This window comes from Hermetia illucens, chromosome 5 (genome assembly GCF_905115235.1).
Source record: "Hermetia illucens chromosome 5, iHerIll2.2.curated.20191125, whole genome shotgun sequence".
In the NCBI taxonomy this organism is placed as follows: Eukaryota; Metazoa; Arthropoda; class Insecta; order Diptera; family Stratiomyidae; genus Hermetia; species Hermetia illucens.
Genome location: NC_051853.1, coordinates 26,543,479 through 26,568,327, shown reverse-complemented (window position 1 = coordinate 26,568,327; position 24,849 = coordinate 26,543,479). Strand labels below are relative to the sequence as shown.

At 43.3% G+C, this 24,849-nt stretch overlaps 1 protein-coding gene across 1 annotated transcript in view; it reads right to left on the bottom strand.

Annotated features, from left to right (window-relative positions):
• LOC119658228 (protein artichoke) overlaps positions 1–24,849 on the bottom strand; it is a 517,332-nt gene that overhangs the window by 382,380 nt on the left and 110,103 nt on the right. Inside the window, exon 3 of the mRNA XM_038065501.1 lies at positions 20,598–20,632. The gene's annotated coding sequence lies outside the window, so the exon portion shown is untranslated. The remainder of the gene's footprint in view (positions 1–20,597; positions 20,633–24,849) is intronic.

The window sequence follows — 24,849 nt, the reverse complement described above, 5'->3', positions numbered from 1 at the left end:
TCACACTTTACCGAAAACTCCTCTGGAATACATATGTTGGAAACTATTATACTTTGTAGAGCTACAGGGGCTTTGGGGATGACTTGCAAGTCCATAGCAGGAAAAAAATGAGGATGCACCCCGAAAATGCCGCGCTAAATATACACTGCAATAGTAACTCGAATGATTGCTTATGGACCGGCAATCTGGGCAGACACAACTGAACTCAACATGACAACCAGGTAGTTACACAAACTTCAAAGATTGAGTAGTGTGTCTATCAGTGGAGCAATGAGGACATGCCAAATTCTTTGGAGGTCCTTGGGCGATTGACTTCTTTCCATCATACATGCATGTACAGATGAAGGCAAGGAGGAGTGACATTCAGAATGCATACGAGTATCTGCAGGAAGCCAATTGCCTGGTGCTCTGATGACTCCCTCACAGCAGAGAGAGTGGGCGCCGGGGTGCTCTTTTCTCTTTCCCAAGCTATAAATAATAATTTATTAATTAAAAAAAAATTCTCTACATTTTACTTAAAAGCAAAAAAAACGAAAAGGGCCATACATACATACTCTACGAGGATGCCGCCTATATAACTTTGTACATTGGAGAGCCCGTCGAGGATTGCTTTCGTTTTTAAACAAATCCTCCCCATACCATTTTAGATTTACATGTCTAGTTCTAGATCTAAGTGCCTGGATCGCTCGCGCAGGCGGTTCGAATTAGAAAAAAGGAAGCTCGCGTGCCCGTCTCGTCCTAGACCGCCACCCATGTCGGTAGCAGTACAGTGCGTCGACGGAGGTGATTTCACCACCGGCAATGCAGTCGTGGTTCATGCCTCCGTTGATGATTCTACCCCCAGCGGAAACTGCGCTTGTAAGTTCAGCGGGACAACCTGGGACGAGATCTCGCCAATGAATCTGACGCTTCGCGGGCGCTTGTTTGGAACGTCCTCCAGTTCGGCGAGTGCCTTCGTCCTCGACCAGGAGACTCACCTCGCTCCAGGGCTTTAAAGATGGTGTGGTGGGTGCAGCGGCCTCCGAGAAGCATTCACCTTAATGAGGACCAGTGAGCATGTCTCGAGGTCCCTGGGAATGTTCATCTCCGACGTCGTGTGTCGGGAAGGTGTAGTCGGCGGTAATTTCGAAACTGCCTGCCTGAGCAGGCGCAGCATCGGTGAGGAGTCGCAGATTCTCCCCGAATACCATCTCTCCTAGGCTGGCCGCGAACTCCTCTCTGCTTGCCGTCGCGAACCCCGAGGAGGACAAAAGGCAAAGATCGCAACCACGACGAATCGTTATGAGCCATTAAGGTGGCCTTTAGTGTCCGGTTCCAACGTTCCAGCATTCCATTGGACTGTGGATGGTAAGCGGTAGTCCTGTAGTATTTAAAAGCAAGAAGAGTGGACTCAAACTGCATTTCTTGGTCCGTGATGATTACGGCTGGTACACCAAAGTGCGATATCCATTCTCGACAGAGGGCATCGGCACATGATAGTGTCAGTCAGAAGTATTGCTTTAGACCAACGCGTAAAACTGTCGATGATTGTGAGGCAATACTTGTATCCGTGCGAGCCTCGCAAAGGACCAATGATGTTGAGGTGGATGGTGTGGAAGCGCCTGGTCGATCCAAGGAATGCACCTACTTCCTTTTTTACGTGCTGGTTGATTTTACACTTCTGGCACGCGTCTGGCTGAAGCGTTTACGCCCCTGTCCATGAATGGCCAGCAGTATTTTCCATTGACTAACCGGTTTGTCGTCCTGACAGCTGAATGCGCAAGATCATGTACCGTGTGAAATACTTCCTTGCAAAAATCGGCAGAAAAAAATGGCCTAATTCCCTTATCTGAAGTCTTGCAGAGTAAGTAGGAGTTTCAGCCGCAGATATGAAACTCCGTCAACTTGAATTTGAAGTTTGCCCTCAGACTCTGGGGCTCGGTGTCTTCGTTCAGTGCCTCGGCGATTGACATATAATCGACTGCAGCGTGGACTGTGACCTCCAGATTCAAGACAAAGCGTCTGCAACGACGTTGTCTTTTCCAGACCGGTGTTGGATGTCGGAAGTAAATTGACTAATGCCGCTCAATTGCCGAAGTTGGCGAGCAGTCGCTTTGTCGAGCTTTTCTTTGAGCGTGAAAGTAAGGGGCTTGTGGTCCGTGAACACTGTGAACGGCCTGCACTCAAGGAAGAAGCGGAAGTATTTAATGGAGATGTCTGCGGTGAGTAGCTCACGATTGTAGGCGCTGTGGTTATGCTGAGCTGAGTTGAGTTATTTTGAAAAGAAGCTCAACGGTTGCCAGGTTTGATTCACCTTCTGATGAAGAGCGGCGCCTACGGTTGCATCCGAGGCTTCAACAGATATAGCTAAGGGTGCATCCGCACGCGGGATTCCTTGGTCTTGGACCCAGAGAAGTAAGTTCAGCTAATCGTCTACGTATTATATGCGCGCTGATACGCACACTTCGAACAACCGTTGGCTCGTTATTGCAAATGAGTGGAAGCGATTCCTTGGAGTATTCATTGCAGTAAATCCATCGTTAGCTTGGCTTGTTGGTCTTGACCACCCTGATCACGGCCTCGGGAGTAGCTGCCAGCTTCCCTGTACCTCTGGATCGACCGCCGAACCGTTGTTTATAGTACCCCGCGAGTGGCCGTGGAACGCTGGCTTTTTTCTCGTCTTTGGCTAGCTAGCGCAATGATTTTTTGCGACTACCATAACATCGAACACCATTTTGGATTCGATAAACAACAATAAAAAAAAAACGATAAAAAAAGGTACTGCACTTTTCAAGGGAACTGAAGGCCAACAGCGAATATCTTCATTACAAACTTCGATCTTGAAGCTTATTTGTAAACTTTGACTCTGACCTATATCTGCGCTGGATCAATCCGAATAATTTCATTAATTAATACAATTAATAATTTTTTTGGCACTCGAGTATATATACATCCTGAATTGTTTTGGTGTATTGACGAACGGTAGGTTCAATTGCATTATAAAAAATTTTCTTGATCTGTGGAAAACAATCTTTCTTGGCGTCTAATAGCGAAAACGATCTCGAGCAACTTGCCCCAAAACAGAATGATCGTCTCATTCAACACGGTCTCAGGTTGAATCTGAGTGAAACTGACTTTTTGACGACCGATCCCCATCAAACAGGCACCATCAATGGCAGTCACCTGCCCAGAACTGAGCGATTTAAATATCTTCGGTTGCTTCACGCATTAGCGCAACCTGTATAAAGTTGCCCTTCACAACTAGTGCTATTTGTGATCGACGTATCAACGAATCTCTCAAATCTAAAATTTGTCCCAGTGTTGTCCACCCCGTTGCCCTCTATAATTTTGAGTCTTGGGCGGCTATAAAAAACAATGAACGTCACCTCGCGGTAACGGAGACGAAGCTGTTGCATTAGACTAGTGACATAACATCCCATGATCACACCCGAAATGAGAATATCTACGATCTTGGTGTGGAGTTGCACCAATGATGGGAAAATTGAGAGGGATTGGGTAGGATATCAAGGATTATGATTTCGTTGTCACTAAGCCAGGGACGATTTCAAGAAATGAGTTGATATTCGTATTTGGAATTACATTCATGTGGCTATTTATAAGGGAATGATCGAGGTATGAATGACTAATCCTTAGACTGTAGGTAGAGAGTGCCGGGATAAAGTGGGAAATATTACATGCAGCGGGTTATCTGACCAATGGTGCAATCAGGGAACAAGATTTGTTATTTTTTGTTGAAGAAGCTGGGAGTCCTGAGTTCGCACCCACTCGGTGACGAGCCAGACTGCTTGGGAAGCAACTTACTTCTTCTTTTGTAGTCCACGGCCTCCTCTTTTTTGTGTTAAACATTTGTTAGTTCGCACCCATTAGGTGTTTGCGATTATATTTAAGTAAAGCGACTACCGTCTGTCGTTACTTTCGGTCATGCTGCTCACAGGGCAGAGGTGAGGCAGCGTCTGATTAGTTGCCTCTACCCTGGACCTTCAGTCAACTTTTTCGTTCTTTTTTGAAGAGTTGTTAGTTGGACAGAGTTAGCCACATCGTTAGGTTTGTTTGGCAACCAACGCATAAGAAACCCGAAGGTAGTTTCGATTGAAGCGATTGTAACCTCTAGGGATTTGAAGGTATTAGCATGAAGGAAGAATTGTGTTCCGAAGAATTTGTCGGAGACCAGTATTTTGGTACCTACCGCAGGGTATGACGGGGTTACAATATTACTCTCTGTCTCGACTTTTTCAATGGTATAGGTACCACCTTTCCGCCAAATTTCGTATCATTAGGAGTAGTCGTTTCTGAGATAATAAGTGTGAGAGACATGCACACAGAGAGGCGGACGTACAGACAGTAAGCCGATTTTAATAAGGTTTTGTTTTACACAAAGCGAATCCTTATAACACTTTTCCATACTTGTGATTCCCTAAGTCCAGGAAAATATCAGCCGTATGTAGTGTCTATGTCTACATATATTCTATCATCATCATCAACGGCGCAACAACCGGTACTCGGTCTAGGCCTGCCTTAATAAGGAACTACAGACATTCCGGTTTTGGGCCGAAGTCCACCAATTCGATATCCCTAAAAGCTGTCTGGCGTCCTGACCTACGCCATCGCTCCATATTCTATCATATAAAGGACATTAAAGCTAGTTTGCAATATAAATTTGATTTGTTTCGAAGGACACGTGTCCTATGTTACCTTTTATTTCCTGCAACATCAAATTTTGCACTACAAGGGCTTCTATTCCTATTCAATTCAGTGAATACCATATAATGAGCACCAACTATCTCGACAGAAATCATTTCCATGGAAAACAATGCACATTCGTACAACTTTACCGGGAGGCTTTGTGTTCTGAATGATCACACTTAACAGGATCAACAGTTGGCCTTTGCCATCGAAAGCGCCACGTACCTTTGTGTATCTATGGCTCCATATTTCGCCCATTGTGAACCGTCGAATACTCAAAAGATTTTTTGTTCAACAACTGGAAACTAGGAAACACAATGCAATATAAAGTTGGCTGGCAGGCGAGAAACCTCACACCGTACGCTGGCATGCATTAGAAAGTTTCCATTTGCGTCAGTAATGAATACAAACTTTAAGCAAAATTTAATGTATCTGCAGGGAATGAAGCGCACTAATGTGTTTCGACAGTTGCGTTATCTGCTTAAAACTTTCGCTGATATGTGGTGGCATTGCAGTGTTCTGGGAACTAATGCAATCCTGGGATGAAGGCAGCCTACGTGAAAGGTTTCGGATTGCTTTACTTGCCAGATTTGCTTCAATGTAGAAATTTGGGAAACTTGTCTATGCGACAAGTTGGGCTTTTAAATAATAAATGATTCGCCTTTTGTCTGCAGAGCCAGTATTAGAAATTGCTTTCATTGCAAAGTTATTCCCTTCTTTTCTTTTTACAGGAAAATCATCATAGACATCCTTCCTAGGCAGTGCCGAACATAATTTTTTTTAAATTTAAATTCATTTTCTATACTAAAAGGAAACCGTATTAAAATCTGTTTACTGTATTTTCAACAGATGGGGAGGACTGCGCTTCAAGTGACCAAATGCTCCGTTCTTCGTACCCCCTTGCTTACTCCGCTTTTCCTGGTTCCATATTCTGCGAGTATATGCTGATTTTCAGACAGTCTTCCGGGCTCCTTCTCTCTGAGCAAAATCGTGGACAGTATAGCTTGACATGCTTGGGGTCTTCAGGTTTCTACATTTAATGCGAATGGGAGAATTATCCAGCCTAAATTGGCGCGGATGCTTCCTGTAACCACCATGCCAGGACTCTACGAGGCTACCACTTTTCCAGTGACTCCCACTTGCTGTATTTCAGTGTTCTGTATCCTTTTCAGCTAAATTCATTTTCCCCTTTCGTATACACAGCGTGCCTTACTTGCCAGAATGTCCATCGAGACACATTCCCGCGATAACACTCGCTGCCTCGTTTCAGATTGTAATGAAGGCCTTGCGCACCCCTAGTGCCACTAAGTAGTAAGTCATGTTTTCTCTTCTCCCTCTCACACACTAGTGCTTCCTCCCAAACTGGCGCCGCGTATAATAGTATAGAGCGCAACTCCGGCGACTGCATATTAGACTTCCAATGCTAGGTATCTTTTGCGCTAATACCCTTATATTTCCCGCTTTCTCACAGACAGGTGTTCCTTGAAACTGACCTTAGCGTCCCTTGAAACTGACCTTAGGAGAGGACCCAAAAGTGATCCCAGTGGTACTCCTGCTTGGACGATGCACTGCTTAGGGCAGTCATGCATAACCAATGTTTCCTTTCCGAGAAGTAACTTTCAGGAAGCTTAATCATGTAGCCGGGGACACTCGTTTTTGACAATGAGCTTTTTATCCCCTCCCAGATGGCTGAATTGAACGCATTTTTGACGTCCAACGTTACCGCAGCACAATTTTTTTCAAGAGGCATCGCGTCTCCAGCCAGCTTCAAAGCCACGCCTACGGCGTCAATCGTTGCGTGGGCTTGCTGAAATCCAAATTGTCGCTCCGGAAGGCCATTCTTATATTCTATGATAGGGAGAAGTCTAGCTTATTGGTCTTCATCAAAAGGCCTTTACTTGTAAGAAAAATGTTTATGATGGGAGAAAAACGATTCACCCCGTAAAATGCAGCTATCCCCAGAACAGGCAATATATGCTGGTGCACAGCACCGAAGAAGTCAAGTTCGTGAAAATCGATCTTTACTTTTCGAAGATGTAACTGCTACAAGCAATGATGCTGAAAAATACGGGTTCTTAATACTTTCTTTCGGGAGACCTTAAATTTGCAAGTTTTCAAGTACTAATCAGCAAGTATTACAGGTGATTCGAAAGAAAGGATAGGCTGTCGATGGTGGTAAAATTGGGAGAGGCGTCTTGGATGGTATGGGGATGTAATTCGCGCTGACGAAAACAGAGTTAAAGACGATGGAAGACGGCCCAAAGGCCGGCCGATCAAGACGGACCGACTCAGTTTCTGAACCGAATGAAGCCCTAAAAAAATATATTACGGAAATGGTATGACATATTTTCCAGCTGCTTCATAGGAATCGTAAATACATCAGTGCTTCGCATTCCTGGGTCGTACTGCTACAACAAAACGTATTTCTCAGCACACAACACGGGCACGTATATAATAGACGTAGATATGAGGGATAAAAATGTTGCATACAAGCAATTGCATTTTGTCCTCAGTTCGTTACAGAACAAACGTGGAACGAAATGATCTGCATATTGTGAAACCGCAGATACTGCTATCAGTGCACCCACGGAAGGTTCGAGATCTTTTGAACGTGGCCTTGATCTATCCTTAAGGGTAGGTTTTAATCAGTTTGTAAAGTAAACAGGCATCTTCAGAAAATTGTTCAGCTATACTGGCGAAAATAACGTGTTTGAAACGAGGCCGAAAAGAGGAGAATAGTCCTTCCCATGGTGGGGAATATTCCACGAAGCAGGGTATCCCCCAATTTCTTGTTGGACATTGGACACTCAGATCAATCAAACGCATCCAATAGTTTGCCCCGGAGTTTAGCACGTTGAACTGTTTCCAGCAATGTTCATCCCAGGATTATAGCGACTTAAGAATAATGCCAATACCACCTCGCAACAATTCAACAGCTTTTTACCCCAGAAGTGGTGAATTTCCTTATGAAGCGCTTTAGGCAGGCGTCTCTATTTCGAACAGCAATTATTCAATCACGATCAAATTCACATATCTCGTGAACTTAACATGCCAGGAGCTAACAATTGCTACTAAAAATTCTCAAGGACAAGGTTTTGAATCGGATTATTTGGTGTGTATCCAATGCTTCAAGTTGGAATGAACTCTCAACGTGTTAGCCCTATTTTTGGGGTCCATTGAAATCACTAAGAAATTTAACCAGTGATTTCGTCCGCGCCAATATCTGTTTCCCAAACGAAGTAGCAAAGGACATTTTCTAAGATGATTGCACCCCTACATTGGAAAGTTGCATGTGCGGAATTTAAGGACTTCCACTCAATTCGCCTGCGTCTAACTTGTTTGTTACAGATTCGGAGGATGTAGCTTTAGTTTCCCTTGTACTATCCAAGGTGGGACGGCCCCTCTATTGTTCTCGTAATAACTTTCAAGACTCAAAACCATTTATTAAAAATCAATAGAAATTACCTAAGAAAAGGAACCAATTCTTTCAGCCATCTGCATCATTCTTTTCGACATACATATTCTGCCAAATTCTGGATAAAAGACGAAAATATATTCATCTCCATTTTATTTTGCGTTCAGTTTGAGGCAAATATTTTTCTGATTCATTCCTCTTTTTCTTCAGCCTTTGTCCCGTTCACAAGCGGGATTGGCTAGTCGTAATCGGTTTCGCCATTTGGCCTTATTAAATCCCCAGCTAGCGTGTCAAGCCACCGTTACTTTGGCCGCCTTTTACCATCAGCTTCGATGTTCAGACCAATCTTAGCAAGTGAATTCTCGTTAGCGCGAATTGCGTGACCATACCGTCGAAGACGCCTCTTTTGCAATTTTTCCATAATCGGTGCAACCCCATATTGATCGCAGATGTAATCAGAACGCGTCACGTCACTAGTCCAACGCAACAACCTCGTCCCTATTACCGCAAGACGCCGTTCATTGTCTTTTATAGTCGGTCCACACTTAGAACCATAGAGGGCGACATTGCGGTAAATTTTAGATTTGTGACGTTCGTTGATATATCGACCACAAAGAGCACCAGTTCTGGAATGCCACTTCATTCAGGTCAAAGTGTGACCGTGGTTGTGCCTGTTTCATGGGGATCAGCCGTCAAAAATGCAGTTTCATTCAGATTCAATCTGAGACCATGTTGCATGGGGCGATCATTCCATTTCTGGACAAGGTGCTCGAGATCATGTTCGCTATCAGATGCTAGGAAAACATCATCTGCATAAGCAGTGTGTAGGGCGCTGGATGTTGGATGTCCCGTGTAACGGTGTCCATAACAAGAACAAAGAGAAGTGGTGAGAGGGCGCTACCTTGATGAACGCCAACGGAACACGAAGCGGTTTTGATACACCCGCCATACTTCGAACTTTACTTTTCGGATCGGGGTAAAGGAGTTGAACCCAATCCTTACTTTCAGTGGCTGAACTTTTATTACATCAGCAAAACATTAACATATAAAATTATTGTAACTCAGGCTTTTAAAAATTTTATTTCGAAAGCCCAAAAGGAAGTTCCTTAAAGAGGAAATCTTCGCTTCCTTTTCCTCCCACTATCTGTTCAACAACATGCCATCTATTTACATCCTTATAATAACTTTATCTAAAGGAAGTACATTCCGCATCAATTAGGCTGCATAATTTCTTAAAATGCTTCATTAAAATTACAATTTGCACTTCACTTAGCAGGACCAAGTGCATCACAGTCGCCAAGAGTCCTTCTGTCTCTGAGCTTGTAGTTCCTGTCTGTTGACTTGCAAATCGGTAAGGCATGTTGAACTAAAAAAGGTTCCGGGAAAAACCATACAAATTAACATAATGACCACGAACTGCTAGCGGTAACCGGACGGAGTCCACCATGTCCTGCATCCTGATTCAGGCGACTGCAATCAGCTTATTCCTTGCTTTGCTGGCGACTCGTTCTTCCGCTCTTTGATTTTTCATTACTGGGTTACCGTTTTGTCCGGGAAAAGATATATTGGCAGGACTACTTCTTTCGAAGGATGGGACTTTCGAAGTCCCAAACATAATTTGTTCAATCTCATGCTGCAATCCAATAATTCGTTATACCTTAGTAGCGTTCTCATCGGAGCTACATACTTTGTAGGAAGAGTTAACTTTAGGTCCTTTGATAATACGACATAATTAAATGGCAGATCCTATCTTTTGAAATGAGCAATTTATGGGCGAGTTGGTCCTGTTCTTTCTGACAACTCCCATTGCAAACACTTTTCTGAAAGCTCCGTCGTTATCACTTAAACATACCAGAATGCATTAAAAGCGGAAATTAGTAGCTGAAAGCCAAAATAAAGAAAGGTCAGAAATTTGCATTATCCTTTTTGGAAGAGAGCCCAGGTCGAAACGCCTGACAAACCCCAGAATGTCCTTCTTTCTACTCCACAAGAACAAAGGAACGAAGCGAGGAGCTAAGCCGCCACGACAAAGTAATTATTTAAATCTGACCACGAAAGTGTGGTTTCATAAACATTTTTCCTGTTGTTCAAATTTCCACAAGCTCATTGTTCTGGTCAGGTCCTGTGAAATGTATGTCAGTCGCAGTGTGGTCACGGCCGGGTTTCAGACTGAACAATGTCGGCTACGAAATTGTGTTTGGTTTTCCCTCACAATGTGTCACCAAACACACATTGTGGTGGATGATGAACATATTAAGCGCACTTACATATAAATATGCCGTATGCATATATATGTGCAGATCTACCCGCGTGCTAGTATATGCAAGGACATATAAGTGGCAGAGGATACGCTGCGGTATTATGGATTCACGAAACAACAGCACCAAGTCCTGGAGGTAGCCACTTATCAGGAGTGCTCTGCGAAAAATTATTAATCCGCCGAGTAAAATCGGATAATATTGCAGGTGCAGAAACATGACAAGAGTCGGGAAAAACAGTTCAGGGGAGAGGCCGTGGAGAGCCCCTAGGCCTTATTATAACAAAGCGGTTTTGCTTAATGCATTCTCACGTGATTTATGGTGAATGGAAAATGAGATATGAGTTCTTGCTGTTCAGAGTGACCGTAAAATTTGCGAAAAGCTTTTAAGATTTAATGAAATTCAACCTCAGCGAATATGCATAAATATAGGATGTAGGTGCAGTATGTCCGTGGATGGTTGCAGCATTTTGTTTTACTTGAGGATTGCCCCGAGGTTACTTTTAATTTGTTAAACTTTACCTTTTCAACCTGAGAACAAGCAGATTCAGTAGATAAAACATCAAGTGAAGTTCTATTTTTTCCCAAAAACCTACATTTGGTGGGGGCTGGAAAATCCATACAACTTTGGTATGAGTGGTGGTCAATATGATCTAATATCTATAGTTCCCTTGGTTCGGAAAGTGGACGGAGTCTTGGCCAATTCTATTCTTCCTATAGTGAACGCTTAGATTACTCTTCTTAACTTAGTACCGACAGCTCCCTCGACGATTACCTACCTTGTCGTGGTGAAGGAGCTCAGTAAGAAAGATCCTTCAGGAAACAAGGGGTGACACCTGAAGCTAAGCGGTCATCAAAACCCCAAGCCAAGGTATGACTATTGTGCCGAGGGCTGAATGCTCTGCCTAGATCGACTTACTTTCCCCAATAAAACTGAGGCCATGGCAGCCAATTCAGAGAAAGCAAAAGAACAAAAACCTTTTAAAAACTACAATTAAACCTCGATCGTGACGATCCAATCCCTAGTGAAGGGGCAACCCTAAGATGGTCGATGGAGAACCTGAGTCTAGATTCTGATTCTCCACTTATTCAGATGATAAAAAATCAAATTGGGACCCAGTCCTTAACAGACGAGCCGAAGCAGGCCCCTCCTGTCAGCACTCCTGACCATAGGCTCCAATCGGCGCCACCTACTGAAGCTAAAGTCTTGCTCATGGGTAAGCACCAGTCCACGGACAGCAAACAGTCTTCGGGCAAACCGTCTTTGGGAAAACCGCTTCCGGGTAAACGGCCTTCACGCTGTGCCAAGTTTGAGGGGAAAGGATATTTCGGGACACCTGCCGCTAAGGAGAAACCGAAGCGGCAGCGGTGCCCGGATGACGTAGAAAAAGTTCCCAGTGGCACCTTCATTAGAGCTATCCAATCTGCCAATGCAAGAGGATCGAGACTGCTGGAGTATCTAGTAAGAATCGATTTGCAAATCCTTAATTTGAGTAAAGAACTCTCTTTCTTCAACGTGGTCAGGCGAGAGGTCATCGCCATCACGGTGGCATCCCCTGAAAGTGTAGACTATCAAACGACATTATACCCTCAGTGCGGAGTTTTCATCAGGTGCTGCTTGACCGACTGAACGAAACATTCCTGATGTGGGTGCCGGGGCACTCGAAGGTCGCTGGTAATGCGGAGACTAACAGACTGGCTCGCCGAGGGTCAAGATCCACAATGGTGGGGCCAGAACAAACTTTTGAAATCTGGCCATCCACTGTCAAATTTACTCTGAAGGGGGGAAATTGCAAGGATTCACGCAACCAAGTGGAAAAATTTGAACTTTGCCGGCAGGCAAAAATCCATGTCAAAGAACCTGGGATCGCCAGAGGAGTATTTTTGTTGTCTCTTAAGAAGTGGGATATGAAAACCCTGTTAGGGTTTTTAACGGGACACTGCTCCTTAAGATACCATATAGAAAAGATTGGGGTGGTGGTGCGGCCAATGTGAAGAAGACACCTTGGTAAGGTTTTCTTCAATGAAGAATCTGCACACTCTCTGCCTCCGGAGAATGTTCATTGAAAAGGCGATTTACGGGGATAGTACAATGGGCCTAACAATGGCCTGAGTGCTCCTTTTGGTACGATGGGCTGGGAGATGGTCTATCTTATTATCGATGGTCCACTTAGCTGCTGGTTATATTTCGGGTAAAAATGGATCACATAGATCGATACACTGTAGCAACAGCTCGAAAACTGAGATCTGCTTGGTTCAGGGGGACTTGACACTGAATAGACAAGTTCCGACTACCTTAGACACCTTCAGTTTCCTTAGATCTCTGCTATGATGACCATTACCCAAGGTAGAGTTATTTTCCAGAATATTCGTGGAAGCAAGCATGAGTTTTATTTTAGAATAGAGAAGAGATGGCAAACCTATGGATGACTAAGTGTTGGTAATGAAGGAACAATCCTAAAAGACTAGTCTGCCTTCTCATTTCAACATGCATGAAAAATGCCTGAAATCCAGAACCTACATATACATATAGACTAGTCCAAATATAGACCCTCCAATCAGTCTATTTTTCGGATCACCTTTTATTGAGTCAGAGAGCGTAGAAAAACTGATTGAAGAAAGTTAGGTGAAACTGTTAGGGCCAAACTTCCCAGTACTCTACTAGGAGCATCCGTACCATAGACGAAATGAAGACACAAATTGATACTTCATAAAAAGCAGTGGAAGCCTGCTTTACAATCTTGTACTAAGTGAAATGCGAGGAAGACACTTCGACTGTGGTAAAATAAAGATCTGTACAATCACAAGTGTATACCTTCGTTGGAAAATGAGATAAAGAAGAAGAAGAAAAGAAACCTATAACCGACTTTCATCCATCGATCCACTCCTGGTCTGACTTCACCCCACTCAGAGGATCGGAAGATCGATCCTTCAAGTAAAATGCGGTCTGCCTGCAATCTGCCTTACAAATAGCGGTAAAAATAAACGTGTAGCGAGTGGACTTGGCGGTGATATTGTGCCATCCCGTAAACCACGCCCTAGAAGAATTTGGGTGATGCATTTGGAATTTGGGAATAGTAAATCGTATCCGCCGCTGGCCGTTTTTTAGATCGGTCTTCAAAGATAGCGAGTATGTTCAATGCGCTTATATTATTATTCCCCGAGAGATGCGATTTCAATACCAGCTTTACATGTCCCAAGAATTTGGACAGTAGAGAATTCTTCGGATCACCAACTCGAGTATGGGTTACTTGCAGAATCCCAAGGTACTTGCAGAAGTCTATCTTGGTGATAGTTTGGATGTGGAGGCCACCTATACTATGTCCGAGATACAACTCGTGATGACTCTTTGACATTTGCGTATGGCTTGGATTCGATACTTGTCTAACTCAAATTCCATCCGAAAACCATGGCTGAACATGTCTACCATTCGCAATAGACTCCTACAGTGGCCATCAGTACCAACATATAGACTGATGTACGTACATCAAGTGCATCAGCTTGCATTTAACACGTAGGCCGTATTTGATTACATAACCGTAGCCTCCAGCATCAGACATGAAAGGATGTTCGGTACCATGCAAAACCAAACGTACGGATATGTTCTGAGGTGTTGGTGCCCCTAGTTGAAAGCACTGATAAAGTAGTATGCCACCCTTTCATACCTGTCGCCTGCTCCTCGGACAGAGCGCTGTTGGTCTCAAGGAGCGCATTGACCCTTCCGCTAATAATGGAGTGGTTTATAGAGGCTTGGTAAGCAAGTAATCGGTCTTATTTCCGCGGGGTTCTGCATCGTCTCGTTTTTACGGACAAAGTAAGTAAGTTCCGCAGTTAGGAAAGATAGAAACTTCTTAGGCCCACTAATGACCGGGTTCATGTTGTGCGCTAACCTAAACTTTTTGTACCAAAAATTCTGCACCCGATCCAGACCAGGGCCTCTCAAGTTCTTCGAGCTGTTTACGGCTGCTGGCGAATCTCCTCGCCAGTAACATCCGCAAAATTCATGCCCGGCATAGTGGTGTAGCGGGACTCCGGAGGCATGAAGCATGACTGCATTGCCATAGTGAATTCGCCTCCGCCGTTACATTGTCGTTCTGTGCTAGGTATAGCCCTACAACGGCCACTAGGTAATCTGACCTTTGGCGACCTCAAGGAATCTTGGAAAGGATGTAATAAGTATGATTGTCGACCTGGCAGCAGGAGTAGTGATCCTGAACGAATTAAACACATATTTATGAAAATGTGCTTATGAGCGCTTAATGAAATCAGTCAAGAATCGACTTTAGCGGACTTCCCGGATGCCTCAATAGGGATACACATTTACTTAAACTCGACACGCCAGAAGAGTCGCGCCTGGTCGGTTATGCAGATGAAATCGCGGCGCTTATTGCTGGGCGCACTGTCGAAGAGGCGCAAAACAGGCATATTGATGGTTTCAAACATGCACTGGAAGTAGTCGTCCTGAAATTGATAGACAAGTAGCTTCCCCCAAACTACAATTTTTACTTTTCAATTGAATTGATTGTATTTAATAACCGCGTCCCGTCTTCTCTCAAAATTTCTAGACTTTTCCAATGGTCCAAAGTTGTCGCTTGATTCGTCATCGTCCTGACTAAAAAGAGAGTTCCGACCTGCGTCCCATATCGTTCGACATTCTACAACGCGGAAGTATGGGCTGACACTCTTGGCAAGGAAGTATATCGTAAGCGTCTCGCGCAAGTACAGAGAAGGGGAGTTTCGCGGGTGGCGTCTCTGAACCGATTGTCATCATGACCGCGAGAGTGATCCCCGTTGCCCTTCATAAAGCCATATACAAGCACAAGGGAGAAGCGCCAAGGGCGGTGGTTGCCCGTGAGGAACTCTCTCTAGATGAGTAGCAACTCTCTTGGCAAAATGAAACTAGAGGCAGATGGACTGCACGGCTCATTGGCAACTTTGGTGTGTGGCTGACTCGGGAGCATGGTGAGATTGACTATTTCCTTAACCAGTTCTTAAGTGGGTGATAAATCAGGCGTCCGTATACCTTTCAAGGATTGCGGAGCAGCAGCAGATGAGCGAAATAGGACAATAATATTCGGCAGAAGCATAATCGCCGCTTTTGTATATAGAGGTAATGTTAACTCCCTTCCACTGGTTCATCGCATATGGCAAAAATTATGCAGAGAGCAAGGGAAATATGTTGATTACTTTTTAATCGAGATTAGATCAAAATTTGGCCTTTATGTTGCCAATGAGCTACTCAGGTAAGGAAGGGGTAAGTAGGAGTATGTCTGAAGATGATAGGCATGATGCACCTAGTCGGGGGAGAGAAAATCAAAGGAGAGGGGACTGAAGATGAGTAATTACAAAGTAGGTAACAGTTTAATTGTGCTGAGCTATCAGAGGAGGTTGCGAACTTAATGAAAGTTAGTCTGCGCTGGGCAAAATTGCGTGTGCTATAGATATGTAACCAGAAGACCTTGAAATTGGGCTTTGACCTTGACCGGATACTTCTTCCTGGATTTAGTTGTCACTGATAGCGTTAAAGGGAATAGAAACAACGTGGCTTCCAGAATTCTTAATTTTTCCACGCTACAAGTTTCAGACGGAACTTTTTATGGATCTCAGTGACGGGGGAGAATGGGTAAGAGCGCATGGACCTCGGATGAAGTCACAGACTTCGAATTTACCTGCGATTTTAAGAAATCAGGTCATGACCGAGGCACGGATTTTGGAGGTCTCACCAGATTCATGTTCTCCCACGGAAAAAATTTGCTGGCGTGGTCAGTCAGCAAGGATAATACAGAAACTTCCTCAATGGGAAGAACTGGAAACCTGACTATGGCCACTTTTCCGTGAGACTCCTGCTTCTTCCAAAAAACGGGAGAGGAAGGCTCGAAGGAAGGAAACTTCAGCGCAAAGGAGAGGGTACTACAGGCTTGCTTGTCAGAACCTGCTCCTCCGCCTGTACCAGGAAATGCAGAAGAAAGGGAAGCTGGTGATGTGGACATAACTGATCTAATTCCGATTTGTGGAAACAGACCCATCCAACCCGCACACCGTGAACCCAGGTGACGGCAACTAAAGGCACTGCCAAAGAATTCGGAGTTTCTTGGGAATGAGGACACGGGTGTTGCTACACTACTAAGTGTGGTTATATCCAAAGAAATCAAATGCAAGAAAGCGGAACTTTCGGCGGAAGATGAGGACAAGCTGATAGCCCCGGTGATATCCTCATTGAATGCCGGAAACTTTCCAGTTAATGGCGGTTACTTATGTCTACAAACATAAGAATTAGTCGAATTAACCTGTTTTAACCATTTTAACAAAGTCTGTGGTATTGGATCAGTAAAGAGGACTAACAGCTTCTTCGATGAGAGATCGTCTTGACCGAGGGCCTGCGTTCTGATTTGAAAATTGTTAGAGGAAACGATGCTGAGAATATTCTGTTCCACGACCTTGTTGCGGTCAACTTACAATACCAGGTTAATGGTAAAAGGAGAAACATCCTCATCTCTGCCTCTGTTTATTTAACCTATGGTTCTTTGTGTCTTCCCCTGACGCAAAAACTAAAGGATCTGGTAATGTCTGCAAATTAAATGGCATTGAATTCTTAATAGGTTGTGATGTGAACGCTCAGCAGATTTGTTGGGACCTGCAATCCTTGACGAGGGAAGCTGCTTGATTTTATCACTATAACTGACTTGATGACCGCGAATGTAGGGTGCGCCTCTGAGTTCGCGGGGCCAGGAAGAAGTGAAGAAATTTACCTCACATTCTGAAGATTGAGGGTAGAGTTGATTAGAGAATTCAAAAGGTTTGTTTGACAGCGAGTATATTGACTGCGAGAAAAAGACTATTTTTCGAAAAAGGTGGTAACTGGTGATGAGAAGCGGATCATGTACAAGAATATGCAACCTGAAACGGTTTTGGTCAAAAATTATTTGAGCTTGGATGGGATGTGCTGCCTCACTCAGCATACTGGCCAAGAAGAAGTGATGTAGTTGACCTAACAATCTTTACTTCAAAGTTTTTAGAGTTGGTTAGAAACTGGTGAGGGCTAGATGGAGTCTGACTCTCAGATCGCCCTTACCTAAAATTTAGTCTTAGTTTAGCAATACAAAGAAGGAATCCTAGAAAAACGAATCGGACAAAGTTCGATGAACTCGTCCCTAGGCGACTAAGGACTCTTTTGACGATAGAAGATCAATTTAAAATTGAATCGTACACTTTTAGAGTATTTTGAAGAAGCTTATCCTATTTCCCGATGCCAACGTGCTAAAAGGGTTACATGAAAGCCGCACTGCAAAGACCCGGGAAAATAACCAGACAACTTCTAAATCGTGCTTACAACAGCAATAAGAATGAAGACTGGCTAAACTTCCGGAACTGACAGCGTTAATACAAGAGGCTTAGAAGTACACCAACCCGGGAAAACAGGTCTCTGAAGTGGGAGTAAGAGAATTGGGGGCTTTTGCAAACGTTTCAACATGAAGGTGTTGCCGGGGGAATTGGGACACTGCGAAAGCGGTTGTTACCAATTAAAAGCGAGATCTGCTATACTAACCTTTGAGCACTTCAAAGCATGGCATAGATGGCATCTACCCAACGATATTCAGAGAGGGTATAGATCACTTAGAGCAACTTCTAAGATATATTTTTCAAAGTTGTCTTGCTCTGGGCTATGTGCCTACCTCTTGGCAGAAGGTGAAGGTATTCTTGATACATAAGCCTGGGAGAGATTACTACTCAATTCCAAGGAACTTCAGCCAAATCAGCCGAACATCATTTTCGTTGAAATGCCTGGAGAGATTGGTTGAGCGTGGCATTCACGAGAAGTGACTAAGGTCGCACCCACTAAACGAAAACTAACATACTTACCAACGTGCTATTCATTCTTTCGTTTCAAAGACAGAGGATGCAACTCCCAAAGGCGAGAACGCGATGGAGTGTTCATGGACATTGAAGGGCATTTGATAGTGCATCCCCGGATTTAGGGATCTAATAGGGATGGGATTGAGGAAACAAAATGCCACCGTAAGCAATTTTCCTGGGATAAAGAAGAAGCCGTCTGTATCACCATGGAATGGATGGCCCTCCGAATTATCCTAAATATAGTAGTATGTCAAAGTGCCACACGCTACTCGAGGCCAAAAGGATGACATGGATCGAAGCTCTGAGTATCGTTGAGAAGATGCTCCCGTTAGTGCACTGCGGAGACAAGTAGGCCTGGTCATCATCCATGTTGGGGCTTCAGGAATTTTTACAGTTTTGTGTCAAAAAAAACCTTCAGTGAATTTGCTAATATTAATGAAATGGTCTGACAAGAGGGGACACTACATAGCTCACGTAAGCAAGAACTCAGTAACACATATGTTTGCATATCATCATCTACCTTAAACTATATTGGGGTGAATTTTCGAGGCACGATCTTTCATTTTATCGATGCGTTTGATGGCTCCTTGTTTACTGGAGCGTGAAAAAGTAGTGTTTCTATGAACAATGATATATCTAAGAGTACATGAAGTGTTTGGTATAGAAAATTCTTCTGTCTCCTTCCGAATGCACGGAAGAAAACCATATTATACACATCCTCATGGCATTTTCTGAGCGCCGAAAATAAATAAAAAGTCTTTCTTTCTTTACTTTTTATCTCAATTCAGTTGCCAAAGAATTCAAATAAAATGCAATACTTCATTCCATACGTTTAACACCCATGAATCTTCGACAATAAGATATCCTAGCACCCTCAACATTTGCGACAATACAAGTATCTGCTGTAAACATATATCTTTGAATAATGCTCTGGGAAATTCTTTTGCCGAACCTTCGCAAATCGTCCAGAACGCATCATACCTGATTCCACATTGTATCACATACAAATACAAACGCAAATAGAAAGTATGCAGCCACAGAAAGCACTATGATAAATTCACCTAGATAAAATTTATTCGAGGAATGCTACTAGCACTCGGGCGTGTATCTGATGTAAATGATGAAGTTGAACTTTTCTGAAAATCTGAGAAAAAGTACAAACAGCGAACTTCCTTTCTATTGTTGCTGGATCCTTTGGAATGGAGTGCAGGGATTTGCCATGTGTACAAGAAAAATGAAGGAGCACGTATAGGTTGCAGTACATATGGTCCCTGGGGAGTGGAAATTCTCATCTAGATATGCATATTTGTTTGAATCTAAAGTGATGAAAATTTAACGGTGGGTTTGGGAATACAATCTTCATTACAGTCAAACTTCAGAGAAATCACAATATATGGGGTAGAAGAAATCTATAGCGGGACGAGGTCGAGGTTTAGATTCCCGCTTGAAGAACTTATTTTCTGAAATTCCAAGTAAAAATCATATCATATAAACGTTTCATGAAGGCCAGATACTTTCAAGGCCAAATGTTCTATCACTTTCCAACTTCTCCAAGTTATAAATTCAGTATTTACACTAATGATCAAAGAAGCCAAACTCATTTAACTCGTGGCTACCACTTAGTTTTCCAATCATCCCCTGCCCAATCTGACCAACTTCCCCTCTCTCGCGTTCCAAGATGAAGGCCTGCCAAAGCAAATCTCATTAATTACACTTTTTTCTCCCAGCCACCCTTAGAGTTTGCATAGTGGTCGTGGATAATTTTTCAACTTTTATTTACAATTTCACCGTTGTCTGAATCGATTAAAGAAATCAAAAGCTCAATTTATCAGCCACGTATTTATCTATAAAAGGTGCGGAAAAACGCACCCTTCCATGGGGATCAACCCCATGACTGTTGACTCCTAGGCAATTCTTGCAAGTGTCAGCTGGTGTGAGACGACAAGAAAACGGCTGAAGTTGCGGATGAATCGAATGACGGAAAATCGACCAACGTACGGGAAAAATCATTGAATAGGAAATAAGTGGATCAGAAGGCAAAGGAATCCAGAGTATTGCTGTGAATAGATGATGATGATAGGAAGGGTTTCCAGTACAGAAGACTTTTTCCGTTCAATATGCAAATGCGTCCTTTTTATAGGATGATCTGCTCTAAAATGTCCCCTTATTATTGATTCTAATGATTGTTAGCATCTTGACGGGAATTCGAAAAACATGTCGAGATTATGGGTCAGGCCTGTTTTTACAGAAGAGGCTCTTATGGAATTAATTATACGCGTGAATTTAATTTGTTGCGATTTTAGACTTAAATATAAAATCGGGTAAATGCATGTCCTCTAATTATGAGGAAAATTTAACCTTAAAGTAAGATTTCTGTAATTCTCTCACCTTGAGCTGCTTTGATTTCTCTGTGTGACCTAAACCTGAAATTGAAGGAAAAGTTTTAATTAAATGCTTGCCTGAACCGTGGTAGCAATTGTAAACGAAACGATGTATTTAAAGCGAAAGTTCGAGTTTTTAGAATCGATTTGGCTGTGATTGTAGCCTCCAAAACATAATATCAGTGGATCCCTTTCATAGTTTTAAGAAAATGAGCTCCCAACATTTCCACCAGTCTCAGTCCTCAATCGTTAACTAATACCTTCTCAACGCCCACTTCTCTGTCAATTCGAGGAGTGCTCGCATTACTCGCATCCAAAAAGGAACCTTAACCAGGTTAATAGCTATTGGCCTATCTCAATCCTATCTTCCTTGCCAAAATTTTCGAGCGGACTAATAAATACTTCATCGACGAGTACTGTAATTCCAAAAACTTTCTTCCCGAGTTCCAATTTGCCAAACTAACTAAACATTCATTTGAGCGCACACTTCTTGTCCTCAAGGTTTATATCCTTCTCGGTATCAAACGGAGACCTATCTCTTAGATCCGAGGAAAACTTTCGACTCCGTATGGCAATACGCCCTCGCCTTTAAGCTTTCCGCACATCTGTAAGGTCATTCTTATCTTTCTAGACGGGCGGGCCCTATGCTTCCCCGTCGGCATTGCTCATGGTTCAGTCCTTTCTGCAACCCTTTTCTCCCTATTGACCGCTGGCATCCCCAAACCAACTTCACACTCGTGTTCAATTCGAATCCTTCAATATGTGGATGACCTCATTCTTTATACTTCCACCAAAGACATTTTCCGTGGTGAAGCTCGTCTAATATTCCATGGAAACATCAGAATGACGCTGGAAATGTCCCTGAAGTGCAACATATCTACCTCCAAAAAAATTAAGCTGTTTTATTATAAGCGGCATATCTGACCACTAGTCATTTTCGGTTTATTTTCTGATCCGATGGCTCCTCATCCCAAATTGAGCTACTTCGTTTAAAGGAGAGAAGAATTTTTCGCCAAGACACCAACATTTTCAGAAACAAAGACTCATCACATCACATCTCCAACCTGATCCTCTACGAGTCTTTCCAAACCTCAAGTATTGATGCCTTCCTTACCAGTCATACCTTCCATTTCCTGATCAAATGTCAATCTCAATCCTCTCGTTTCTGTTTCCCCAAATCCTCTTATCCCTCCAATCACAGAATCATCTGTTCGATTCCCAAGGTAGAGTAGTCTTCTACACTGCAATTACTCCAACTTCCAAGAAATTTGAGACGGGGTAGGGATAACCAGCGTAAGTCGTCTGATTTGGTGACTGGGTCGGGCTCTCGTAATGGACAACACGGCGTCGAAGCCGGCGGCAGGCAATAGTCAAGCTGAAGTCTCCGTTGGGGTTCAGGACGAATTCCAAAGAGTTTGTACAGAACTCTCGGGAATGGATCCAGCTATTCCAGGTATTTGTGGATGTTACCGAAAAAAAAGTTCGACGAGCCATAAACGATCGAAGAACCGGAGGGCTTCTGGTCCGGATCGGGTGCAGAATTTCTGATATAAAAAAGAAAGGAATTACCTACCTTATCCCTAAAAGAAACACGGTGCAGCACGTACTGATGACCCCTTTGGAAGTCTGTTCCCACTAGTAGATATGTTTAGCCGTGATATTCGGATGGAATTTGGGTTAGACAAATGTCGAATCAAAGCCATTCGCAAAAGTCATCACGAGCCGCAAGTCAGACATAGCTTTGGTGACCTCCACATCCAAGCCTCCTTGTCAGGCTATATTGCACCATGTCTAGACGATTCCACAATTCGAGACACACATGCATATATGCTCGCAACAAACCATGCCATACATAAAGAGTGCAACCTCATAAACTCACTATAAACAGGCCCAGACATCAGGCAGTGAGACTGCTAACTTGGAAGCACAAACCCTTAGGGCACAGTGGCTTCACACCCATAAGCATTTCTCTTCATGAACATCTTACAGATGGGTAGGTACTATATGTAATATCGCAAAAACTATACCGCCTTAAAGAGTAATATGACAATATCATTGCGTAGAGCTTATCCAAACATCACATCACTTAAAACTTCAAATATCACTTAACATTGTAACATTGCTTAACATCACTGCATTACCAAACTGATGTCGATATAATTTTTGTGATAAGTTATGTTTTATAATATCCGTATTCGTATGGTATATCATTACAAAATATCTCCGAACATCATGTTATAATAATAAAGTGTTGGTGGCGGTTGGTGATAGCCTATTCTCTTGACTGGCTTTGGCATGCAAAAATGACTCAGGATTATGTGTGATAACTTTTAACTATTGAAATTCATTGCAAAGTCGAGCATAGGACTAGAAAATCCATCTCCATACTTCTATATTATAAGTAATAATTGATAACAACTATCCGCGCGGAGTGTTAATGTTTGATGATGGTGATATAGCATCACATAAGTAAAGAAAAATAATATTTGTTGCTTTGTAATATCACTTTTCTCGAAAAGTGAAGAACAATCACATTGTCTACAAAAGTGTTGTTCCGCGTATCTCTAGACAATACCGACGTAAAATTCAAGAACAAACTGGTTAATATGATTGCCCTTCACCCCTCGGTGGAGTATAGCGCGTCAACCACACCTACGCGCTCACGATTACCTGAAGTGCGCTTCAGCTCTCCCCATGACTTCCCAAGGTGCTCCCTCTGCTGTTCTGTGCCAGGCGCCCTTGGGGCAACGCACTTGTCGGCTATCATGGGAGAGTGGATTTCACTGCACGGCATAGCCCGCAATGCAACTGTCGCCCCTTCATAAAGTATGACCTATCCACTCCACTTTCGTCTTCCGATCACATTGCATACGCCTGTGCGACGACCAAGTTCTTCGTTTGGGATATTGTCAGACCAGCGTGCTCCAATGATACGATGCAGACATGATCTTTTGAGTAACAGTGGACTTCACTTTTCATGTGCTACTCCCATATAGCACCATAGAAATAACAGCAGCACAGTCTCAACTTGATCCTGGCGTGGAGATAACTGCGCTGATAATTGAATTCATCCACGTCCTCCGGACAATACAGCATGAAGAACGTCACCGATAACAAGAAGAAATAATCTTGGTGACAGGATGCAACCCCGGCGGACTCCGCTTTGGACCTTAAAATCCTCTAAGATTTCACCTCATCACATTTTCCACTATCATATATCGCTCTGATAATTGCTATTAGTTTCTCCGGAATGCCTCTCCTGCGTAGAGCACTCTAGATACATACCCTCTTCACGATATCGACAGCTTTTTCGAAATGGATTGATCGATGGCCGCACTGTTCCAAAATAATCCGTAATGTGTTGATGAGGTCAATGCGGGACGATCCGGAGTGGGAACTAGCATGCTTTCTGTCGACTAAATTTTCGAGATGTTCTTTGACATTTTCCAGGATCATTTTATTTATATCTTTGCCACGGCAGGGAGCACGCAGATATCCCTCCAATTGTCACACCCAAAACAGGTCTCCTTCTTTGGGATCTTGACGATGATCCCTTTCTTCCACTCCCTGGGAAAGGTCTAGGATTCCTAAGCGTTCCGTATGAGTGGAAGCACCAGATCTACAGTAACTGCAGGTATAGTGGTAAATAACTCTGCCGGGAAACCGTCACGCCCAGCGGCTTTGCTCTTTCGGAGTGCATTCATGTCAGAAATTATGTTTCTTCTATTCGTATCTGCTTGCTTCGCTGACTATCCATTTCATGCAGAAAAGGAACTTTACCGGATGTAATATGGTTAAGAATAATATGGTTAAGAACCATGGTCAAGCTTTCTTTATACCTTCTCAGTTGTTTATTATCGGGCATGAGAAGTTGACCGTTGACAGTATTGCGTGTTGCGCCCGGCGTGTTTGCATTGATAGAATTCATGTCAACCGGGTTCCGTTGAAGAACGCAGCAAGTGACTATCGAAATACGCATTTGGGAAAACAAACAAAAATCATTGGCAGGAAAGTAGAATCTGTTTATTAGTTCAGACATGACCGTTGACGTCGTTCACAGAACCATCGAAAGAATTGCGACCAGATGCAAGCTCTTCCATGACGCGGTACAAATTTCTGAGATCATTGCAATCTGCAGCATCTTCTGCTTCCCTGACCAGCGCAATAGTAAATTCTCTCTTCTCACAGCGTACATTATGCTGAATTTTCCGGCATTTCGCTCGGTATCAGACTTCTAATACGTCACGCCCGCAATCACT